Genomic DNA, 10,638 nt, shown 5'->3' on the forward strand with positions numbered 1-10,638 from the left:
GGGAATGCCAGGGCCAATAAGTGGGAGAGGGTAGGGTGGCAAGCATGGGGAGGGAGGAGGCAACAGGGATTTGTTCTTGTTGTTTTTGTTTGTTTGTTTGTTTTTTGGAGGGGAAACTGGGAAGGGAGAAATCATATGACATGTAAATAAAGAAAATATCTAATAAAAAATGAGTATTACATATATATATATATATATATATATATATATATATATATATATATATATATATATATATATATATATATATATGGAGGAAGAGAGAGAGAGAGAGAGAGAGAGAGAGAATTGGAGACCAGCCTAAGTGACACGGGGAGGGAGACACCGGAGGGGGGCGGGTTGGGTTAGTAACCTATCTCTCAATTGCACACCCTACTCATCCAAGATCTCCCACTAGGTGCTACTTCCTAAACATTCTCCCACCTTCTAACAGCAGGCCAGGGACTGAAGCTTTGGGGAGTATTTTAGATCTAAATTATAGTATGCCCGGCGTATAATCATCAACCTGTCCTACCAGCTGAACTTCTACAGCTTAGGGTCCAACCACTTGCCAGTCCCGTCTCTCCCACCATGGTGCCAGCGAGCAGCCATCAGCTGTTATCGTTTCCTTTTGGGGCTACTGTGTTGATCTCATGACTGGTACTCTTGTTTCTACCCAGCCTGCCTGTCCCCACAGGGTGAGTCAGTTTTCAGCATATACGTTACCAATTTAACAAATTTGCTAACTGAGTATTGAGTTTACTAAAATATGAAATCCAATCTCATGCCTGCCCTGTCTTCTTCAAGATCAATGCAGAAAGAGGCCACCTCTGACTTCCTGTTTCCTCAATACCTGTCCTGGTCACTATTCTCCAGTCTCATATTCTCCAGCTATGCTGGCTTCTTCAATATACCCTACCATGCCAACTGTCTCCATCTCAGGGAGTTTCCTTTGAAGTCCACCCTGGAACATACACTCCTCTAATCTTCCTTGCTTTCTCTTCCAGGGCTCTTCTAAATTTTACTGTCTCAGTGAGATCCCTGTTAAATAGCAGTGCCCACTCACACCAACATGTCCTCTTCTCTCCTTCACGGTATCTATTTATGTTTTAATGGCCTGATTGCTTGTGGTCCAACTCCCTCCGCTAGAATGCAAACTCAACGAGGTAAGGAATTTGGACTTATTTTATTCGTTGCGCCAGTTCCAGTACTCAATAGTTACTATCAGAGGGTAGATGCTCAACGAATATTTGAAGAATGAATAGGGTTGCTAAATAAGATGTTCGGGAATACATATTCCCACGGGACATTTGGGTATATTTGTACTAAAAATTATTTGTTGTTTATCTGAAATTCAAATGTCATTGGCTGCCCTGTATTTTTATTTACTAAATCTAGCAATGCAGTGAATGAATAACCTCTCAGAGTCTTGAAGCATGAACAGAATTCCGGAGGAAGACGAGGCGTGAGAGAGGACATTCTGACCGAACTTGCAAAGGCACACAGTGTGAAAGCAGAGTTATCCCTCCAGAGAAAAGCTAGCTGGAGCTAGACATCCATGAGCAGGAAGTCTATCAGAGATTAGCACCAATGGGAAGGAATCAGGGGGCAGGAGGAGGGGCTGTAATGGGGCTCAGGGATTAGCACCAATGGGAAGGAATCAGAGAGGGCAGGAGGAGGGGCTGTAATGGGGCTCAGGGATTAGCACCAATGGGAAGGAATCAGGGTGGGCAGGAGGAGGGGCTGTAATGGGGCTCAGGGATTAGCACCAATGGGAAGGAATCAGGGCAGGACAGGAGGAGGGGCCGGAATAGGACTGATGCAACAAAACTCAGGCCACAGCCAAAGAGGACTCAGGACGGCCTGTCTTGTCCTGCATCCATTGGTAACTGATGGAAAACTGGCCCAGATAGGGACCGAGAGCTTTGTATTGAAGAGTGACTCTGCCGATAACTGCTTGGTGTTCCCCCAAAAGCTGGGAGAAGAGTATCCCCACCCTGAAGAGGGGCTCTGAACAGCGCTTTCGAGGACTCCCAGAGCCCCCGCTCTTCCTACTTTGTAGGCTCTGTTCCATAACTTATGTCCTATACACAGTTCCTCTAGGACTCTGATTTTTGTTTGTTTGTTTGTTTTTTGTTATCCTGGGAAACTTAAAAGGATTCTGTCACTGCAGCAACGAATCCTGAGACACCACCCAACATACCAAGTCTTTTTCTTTCCTACCACCCATTCCAGGTTTTCCTCACTCTTGGACCGCATCTCGGCTCCTCTGAGTGACGTACCTAAGAAGGTGACCTAGACCTTCATCACTGATGGTTTGACACCTTGCAGGTCCTGTCTTCTTGGTCTAAAACTGTAGCGCTTGTATTTACCATCAGAATGGTAAGGGAAGTGTGACGGCTCTTCCTGGTTGTCAACTTGACTATATCCGGAATGAACTACAACCCAGGATTGAAAGGCTCACCTGTGATCCAGAACTTGAGACAAGTTTCTTACCTGGATCTTGGCATGAAGATCTTGAGGCATAATGGCTATGAATCCCAGGAGACCAAGGCAAGGAGATCTCTGAGTTCAAAGTCATCTGGGACAAAGCAAGTCCCAGTCCAGGTGTAGTGGCACACACCTTTAATCTGGGTCACAGCTTCTGCTGGACACCTACATAAGGATATTGGAAGAAGGACGACTCACTCTTCTTCAATGCTTGCCTTATGGGACTAGAGCAACTGCTAGATCCTTGGACTTCCCATTCACAGCTGACCATTGTAGGGGTAGTTGGACTGCAGGCTGTAAGTCATCATAACAAATTCCCTTACTATATAGAGACTACCCATACGTTTTGTGACTCTAGAGAACCCTGACAAATACAGGAAGCAAAATGATGCTCCCCTTGAGACACGCTGATGGTCTTACCTATGTTTCCTGGTGCCGGCATAGATCAGCAGCCCCACCTCCTCCTGATGACGACAGTCAATCACCCATGCTGAGTCTTCAAGATGACACATGCCCACAATGATGACTCCTTTTCTTCCTCTGTCTATTTCGGTCTATTGTAACAAACATGGGGTGATTGAGCGGTGCCATTAGTGTTAAAGTAAATGGCTGAGTGCTGTGTTCCTAATGGGAGTAGTTTCCCTTCAGCACATAAGAACCCCAGACCACCGAGTCCAGAATTGCAAGTGCAGGAAACATGAGTGGCTGGTAGTGATAACAAACACAGCCACTTCTACTTTTTCCTGTTTTCTAGACCTAAGTACTCTTTCTATGGGGGACACAACACTATGCAGTGGCATCTCATTCTGAAACCTGGATGATGGTGCCCTATCAAGTTAGCATCTGTGGTCTTCTCAAAGTCCATTCGATCCTATTAACAGTCTATCAGGGTCTGAGTGGTATAATGCCCATAGAATCAGTGGGTTCCCATGGTCTTGTAGTCACGGTTTACTATATTCTTATTGTAAGTAGGTGTGAGATTCAGTGAGCCCAGTCTTCCGCCCAGGATGTCGCCCCACTCACAAAGACACAGAGACGGAGATCATTGCAATTAGCATGAGGTTTTTAATAATCCAGTATACTGGGGTTGGCCCTCATTCAGGGCAACGGCGACCCTGAGGAACAAAAGCACACACCTTCTATACTCTTTCAGCACATAGGTTTACAGCATGAGTTGGTTATCTCTCATTCGTGCAGCCCATTGTCTTTTGAGTCCATTGACCTCTGTGCTCCAGGTGAGGAGGAGATACCCGTTGCATGTAGGAGGGATGGGGGAGATCCACCCCTATTGGAGACATTTCCTGGAACTGGGCATTACCCACGCAATTAGGGCATCTCCTGGGGATGTTTGCTCAGTAAACCCTTCTGAAGCTCTCTGTCTTTAGGCTTAATGGACATTCCTGGCTCCTCGGTATTTTTATGAGGTGTCCCTGTTTGCTCAATTCTTACATAGGGTCCCTTGAATGGGCACAATATCACAGTATTCCATATCTGTGGATTAAGCCCTTGGAAATGATTCAGGAAATGCTGACACCGGAAGGCATGGAAAGCGAATCTATATCCATATGTGTAAAATTTTATCAGGATTAATTGCTGAGCTTTCCACGGTACAGTGAACTTCCAACCCCAATAAGCCCATGCAAAAACACGCAACTCAGTTAAGGAGTACGTCTAGTTTGGGCAGGTCTACCACTGTGCCTTTTCCCCAGCCTTGAACTGGCTAAACAAACCTCTGAAGGTTTTACCACCTGGCCTCTGGGCATTTGCATTTCCCTCGACCAGAGCCTTCAGGAATTGACCGCCTGCTGAGCCTGCTTTGCAGCTCAATCCAGCTGAAACAAAAGGATGGGTAGTGGGTTTTCCCTACATAAAGGCAGAGCTGAAAATTAAACTTTGAGTCTTGATCAGAAACTTTGGTCTTGGTTTCATCCTTCTCTTGCCCGCCCATCCTTTTTCATTTCCAGCCTCCCTTTCAGGTACCCAGTTCTTCATGGCCGCTGGACAGCTACATACCACTACACTACTCTATTCCCCAGCTATGAGATCCCTTGCTACTTACGGCTTCTCCAGGCCATGTGATTCTGCTCCCTCTCCCTTCCACCTCTTCTTCCTCCGTCTTTGTTCCACTTTGTCCTTTACCCTTCCTGCATTCTCTAAGACCTCCATCCCCATCTTTCCCTTCCACTGCCTAGTCACACAGCCTTTATTTGACCAGTAGGAATGGGGAGAAGGTTCACGTGAAATCACCTGGATATATCATCTGCTCTTCATGGGCAACCCCTCTTGAGGAAGCAGAATGAAGCTGAATGAACATCAGAATGCAAGCAGCACCAGGTTGACCCCACAACATTTCCAGTACAAAAAGAATCCAAACTTGCCACCAAAACGGTCTCTAGTGAAGGATGTTTCACATTGGCTATACAGGGTGCTCTGTGCAGGAGCTAAGTCAGATAAGAGCAGCAGCTGGATCAGCCCGACTCTGTAGGAGTCCATGCCATTAGCCTGTGTAAAACTTAAATCCTCTGTCACCATAGTCACTCTGTTCCCATAGCCATTGTGGCAGGACGGGGGAGCTGACGGATGACCATGGCTGTGTGATAACCACCAGTTATGCCACCTTGTCCACGGGCTCTCCGGTGTGTGTATTAGCCACACTTTTCGACTTACAACAAAAACCCTGAAATGATCTAAGAGGGGAAGATCTGTTTTAGGCAATATGTCCAGAAAAGTCAGTTCAAGGTCATCTTAGAGCAGATGACAGGGAACATCCCAGGAGCAGGAGCATAGGGCTAGGACCGCTCAGCTTACAGCAGTCAGGAAGTAGAGAAGAAAAGTCAAGGGATGAGATACGTCTCTCTAGTTCCCACCCCCGGGATCTACTTCTTCAAGGAGGCTTCTCCTCTGTAACCCTCCTACAGCTGAGGGCTGACTCTGTCAGACCCCACCTTGCCACATATAGCCACGCCTCTCTGCCCACCTCCTGCTAATAGCCACACCTCTCTCCAAGTTCTTGTTGTGCTGGAAGTTCGGCCTTCAGAGACTGAAGATGAAGCTGCTGATTGGGCCAAGTTGCTGACGGACTTGGGGGAAGGGTTTTGCTTTATCTACCTGTTTGCTTGTAACAAGGAGAATTCATTAATGATGGTGGATTGAAAGCACACCATGTGTTGGTGTCAATTTTTCAAACCCCTTCCCGCATTTCCGGTACCCTTAATTTTTTCAGGCCCTGACTCCCATTCCAGACGACCCATTCGGTGTGGCTGCAGGCGACTACACTCCTCCCAACGAAGCCTCCACATTATGAATCTCCCCAGGGCTTAATCCTTTGGCTAGGTCAGAATCCTATCAGCTGGTAAACAAATCTTTAACAATGAGTCTGGGGGTCCATCAATGAATCACCAGCTCACTTTGATGGCCTGTCTGGTTGACCACCTGGGAGAACTTTACCAATTGCTCAGCCACAGCATAAGCACAGTCCCTGCTTCACCAATCACTGGGGCAGCGGCATTCTCATCGCCTGTTACCTATGGGTGATCTAGCTCTAAGACCCACTTGAGAGTTGGCTCCCTCAGACCAATCCCAGAGCCAACTGCCTTAGATGCCACAAGAAGAGCAGGCCTGGAGGTGGCAAGGGTGAGGCAGGCCACCAGAGCTACGCGAGTAGAAAAGGGGTTGAGCCAAGGGAGGACACGAACTGCGTTCTAACCGCACAATGACATCAACTGATCCCACAGAAGGTTCTAGGGCTTTCTGTGGGCCTCTAAAGAGAGACGGTGTGACTGGAGCAAAGTGGCTTTCTTTAGCTAACGGCAAATGATAGGAAGTAATCCAGCTGAGTGTAGCCAGTGGGTCACCACCACTCCCAATAGCGGAGTGAATCAGGGTCTCAGTCTCTAACAGGCCTGTGGGCACCACACATCCACCATCTAAAGCAAATTCTTCCCCGGATGAAAAGAACTAATACACACACAAGTTCGTCCACTGTAAGGAAGGAGGCTTAGCCCAGATGAATTAGGCCTAAAAATATCAGCAGTATTATTAGTATGGTCATTGTGAAAGGGGGGGGAGGGAGTGTATTCTCTCCGACCCGAAGGGTGTTCTTTTTATGTTTTGTGTACGCTTTATTCTAATAGGACGTGATGAAGGAAGAAAACCCAGTCTACTGAACTTCTTGTGAACTTGTGCTATTCATCATCTGCCAGAGTTAGTTTTTTTTTTTTAAGTTTTATTGCATTATAATGAGAAAAGTTACATGATTTCAATTTATCTGAATTTGTTAACATTTAAAAACATATTTTAAGTAAATAGAATTAAATCACATTCTTGTTTTCCTTTTGTATCCCAACTCCTCCCAGAGACCCCCCTTCAATACCTACAATATCTTTTTTGTCATATTCTTTAAATTTTATAAAATACTATAATAATAAAAATGAGTATTATAAAAGTTGTTTGATATAAAACAACAATCAGTTTAACAGTCTTATGTAGATGCTTGTCTAGGTAATACATTTTTCTCAATATACATTTTAAATAACTCCAAGCGTATTAACTGTATATTTCAAAATAACGCATCACTACTAATATTTTCTTAAATGAACATAAATATATAAAGTGTTTTTGTTTGTTTGCTGGTTTTGTATTTAGTAGAGCTTAAAATCTTGACTCTTACTGTGGTAACTTGATCCAAGAGTTACAAACGTCAAGCAAAGCATTTGGTCTTACTCTTTGTTGTTCTCTTACAAACCCCCTCCCAATTTAATTGTCTACATTTCTTTTGGGTATATAAATACTTTTAAAATATGTAAGCTGTTCTGAAAACCATAGTATAGTGTAAAAACATGAAATAAAAAATACTAATAGAGAGGCTGAGATAGGAGAAGCAAGATCTCAAGACCATTATGTTGTATACAGCAAGACACTGTTAGGAACAAACAAGCTGAAAGTGTACATAGATTGTATAATATTGGACGTGTTTCTCCGATTATCAAATTAGAGATACCATTGGATGACAGTCAATAAATTTCTAATTCCTCCTACTTTTGGATTTAATTGATTAGGTTATGTTGGTAATATTAATTTTCATATTAAGATATTAAGAAAAAGTAATTGTCACTTCCTGTTGTTTTTGTTGTAAGAGGTGGAATTAGTTTTGTGTGGATTTGTTGAAAGATTACTTTCTCACTTCCTCTAGGGTGTAGTTTTGCTCCTTATGTTGATGTTTTCTATCTATTATCCTTTGTAGGACTGTATTTGTGGAAAGATATTATGTAAATTTTGTTTTGTCATGGAATATCTAGTTTTCTCCATCTAAGGTAATTGAGAGTTTTGCTGGGTATAGTAGCCTGGGCTGGCATTTGTGTTCTTGTAGGGTCTGTATGACATCTGCCCAGGATCTTCTAGCTTTCATAGTCTCTGGTGAGAAATCTGCCATAATTCTGATAGGCCTGCCTTTATATGTTACTTGCCTTTTTTCCCTTACTGCTTTTAAAATTCTTTCTTTGTTTAGTGCATTTGGTGTTTTTATTATTATGTGATGGGAGGAATTTCTTTTCTGGTCCAGTCTATTTGGAGTTCTATAGGCTTCTTGTATATTCATGGGCATCTCTTACTTTAGGTTAGGGAAGTTTTCTTCTATAATTTTGTTGAAGATATTTACTGGCCCATTACCTTGGGAGTCTTCACTCTCTTCTATACCTATTTTCCTTAGATTTGGTCTTCTCATTGCATCCTGGATTTCCTGGATGTTTTGGGTTAGGAGCTTTTTGCTTTTTGCAATTTCTTTGACTTTTGTGTCAATGTTTTCTATGGTGTCTTCTACTCCTGAGATTCTCTGTTCTATCTCTTGTATTCTGTTGGTGATGCTTGCATCTATGATTCCTGATTTCTTTCCTAAGTTTTCTATCTCTAGAGTTGTCTCTCTTTCTGATTTCTTTATTGTTTCTGTTTCCATTTTTAGATTCTGGATGGTTTTGCTCATTTCCTTCACCTGTTTGATTGTGTTTTCCTGTAGTTGTTTAAGGGATTTTTATGTTTCCTCTTGAAGGGCTTCTAGCTGTTTACCTGTGTTCTCCTGTATTTCTTTGAGGGTGCTATTTATGTCTTTCTTAAAGTCCTATATCATCATCATGAGATGTGATTTTATATCTGAATCTTGCTTTTCTGGTATGATGGTGTGTCCAGGACTTGCTATGGTGGGAGTACTGGGTTCTGATTATGCCAAATAACCTTAGTTTGTGTTGCTTATATTATTATGCTTGCATCATCTGATTATCTCTAGTGCTACCTGCCCTTGCTAAATCTAACTGGAGCCTGTCCTTCCTGTGATCCTGGTTGTGTCAGAACTCCTGAGAGTCAAGCTGTCTCTGTGATCCTGTGATTCTGTGATCCCCTGACCCTGGGCTTGTTAGAGCACCTGGGAGTGAAGCTTCCTCTGGGTGTTTTGGGAATGACTGCAGAGTTTGAGCCCGAGGTCTACCCAGGGCACTGGCCAGCCCAGACAGACCCGAAGGAACATGAGCCACTGGGTTGGCAGAGTTCCTGAGTGCCTGGGTCCTGCTGGTCCTAGTTACTCCTGGTGTTGGGACAGATGTTGTGTCCTCCTCACCTCTTATCCTGGGCATGTTAGAGCATCTGGGAGTGGAGCTTCCTCAGAGTGTTGTGGGACTGGCTGCGGAGCTTGCGCCCAAGGTCTGCTCAGGGAACCAGCTCAGACAGACTGGAAGAAACCTGAGCCACTGGGTTGGTGGAGTTCCTGTGTGCCGGGTCCCGCTGGTCCCAGTTACTCCCAGTGTTGGTATAGATGTTGTGTCCTCCTCACCTTTCCAGAGTTAGTTTTTTATTGCCCATCTGATATAACCAAGAGTCATCTCAGAAGAGGGAGTAGCAACAGACAAATTTCCTTGATCAAACTAACTTGTTTTCGCATTTGTGGGACAGTGAGCAGCAGCAGTCGTGGGTTGTGTCAGCCAATGAGCAGCATCAGTCAGTGAGCAGCATCAGCCAATGAGCACCATTGGTCAGTGAGCAGCATCAGCCAATGAACAACATCGGTTGGTGAGCAGTATCAGCCAATGAGCAGCGTCAGTCATTGAGCCGTGTCAGCCAATGAGCATCATTCCTCTATGGATCTTCTGGAGTTCCTGCCCTGGTTTCCCTTGATGTTGAACTGTGACCCGGAAGTGTAAGCTGGAATAAACCCTTCCCTCCGCTAAGTTGGCCATAGTGTTTATAAACAGCAACAGAAAGGAAATGAAAACACCATCTATAACAAGAAGACATGAAATTGGTGTAACTTTTGAACCCACTAGCCTCCTACCTTCACTACTGAGTGCTTAGGATTCTGAAATGTGTCACTATGCCTGGCTCCATTTATAAATATATTCCAGCACATCTGTATCTTCAGCGCTTCTGGCAAAGTTGAGAGCCTTGGGGCATCTGATCTTAGACACTTTCAACTCCGATTTATTAAAATTTATCAATGGAATGAATTGAATCAGATGAAGAGCTGGAAGGCATACACCTGGGCATTTACAAGGGAATCTAATGAGAAGCTGGGTAAACTGTGCTGTTAGTAAGGGTGAGGGTGGGCCAGCTTTTACCAGGGGATAGAACCTTGTGTTGAGATGGAGTCTAGAGAGAATCATGGTGATGGGTAATGAAGTAAAAGGTTTGGACAAAGGGATCAATATGAGGCAATACTCTTAAGAGATGACAAAGACTTTTTGTATATCATTTCTCTGTGTATCTCTGTCTGCTTGTATCTCTCTGTGTCTGTCTCTTCTTTCTGTCTCCTCTCCTCCCTTCTCTTGCAGGTTTGGAAATGAAACCCAGGGCCCAACACTGAGCTATATCCTAGACCTTTGATATGTTGGCTCATGGCTTAATTCTGCCATTATGTGGTTGGAGTTTGTGGGGTTTCATGGAATGGCCACGGCTTTCTCATTAGAGTGAAGATCTACCCTTTGATACTGGAGTGCAGTTTTGTTGCCCGCGCAGTTGTCTCGCTGGGAAGAAGACACGCGGACACACTAGGTTCCTTCTGCAACAACGTTTACTGCCCTCTCCCAGAGGGAAAAGAGGGGGTCGAGCCCAAAATTCACAATGCTTATATACACCACAGTGCGGCGTGTCTGCCCATGATTGGCTGTTCGCTCATTACCCTACGTGACG

The sequence above is a fragment of the Mastomys coucha genome, unplaced genomic scaffold (genome assembly GCF_008632895.1).
Source record: "Mastomys coucha isolate ucsf_1 unplaced genomic scaffold, UCSF_Mcou_1 pScaffold1, whole genome shotgun sequence".
Classification (NCBI taxonomy): domain Eukaryota; kingdom Metazoa; phylum Chordata; class Mammalia; order Rodentia; family Muridae; genus Mastomys; species Mastomys coucha.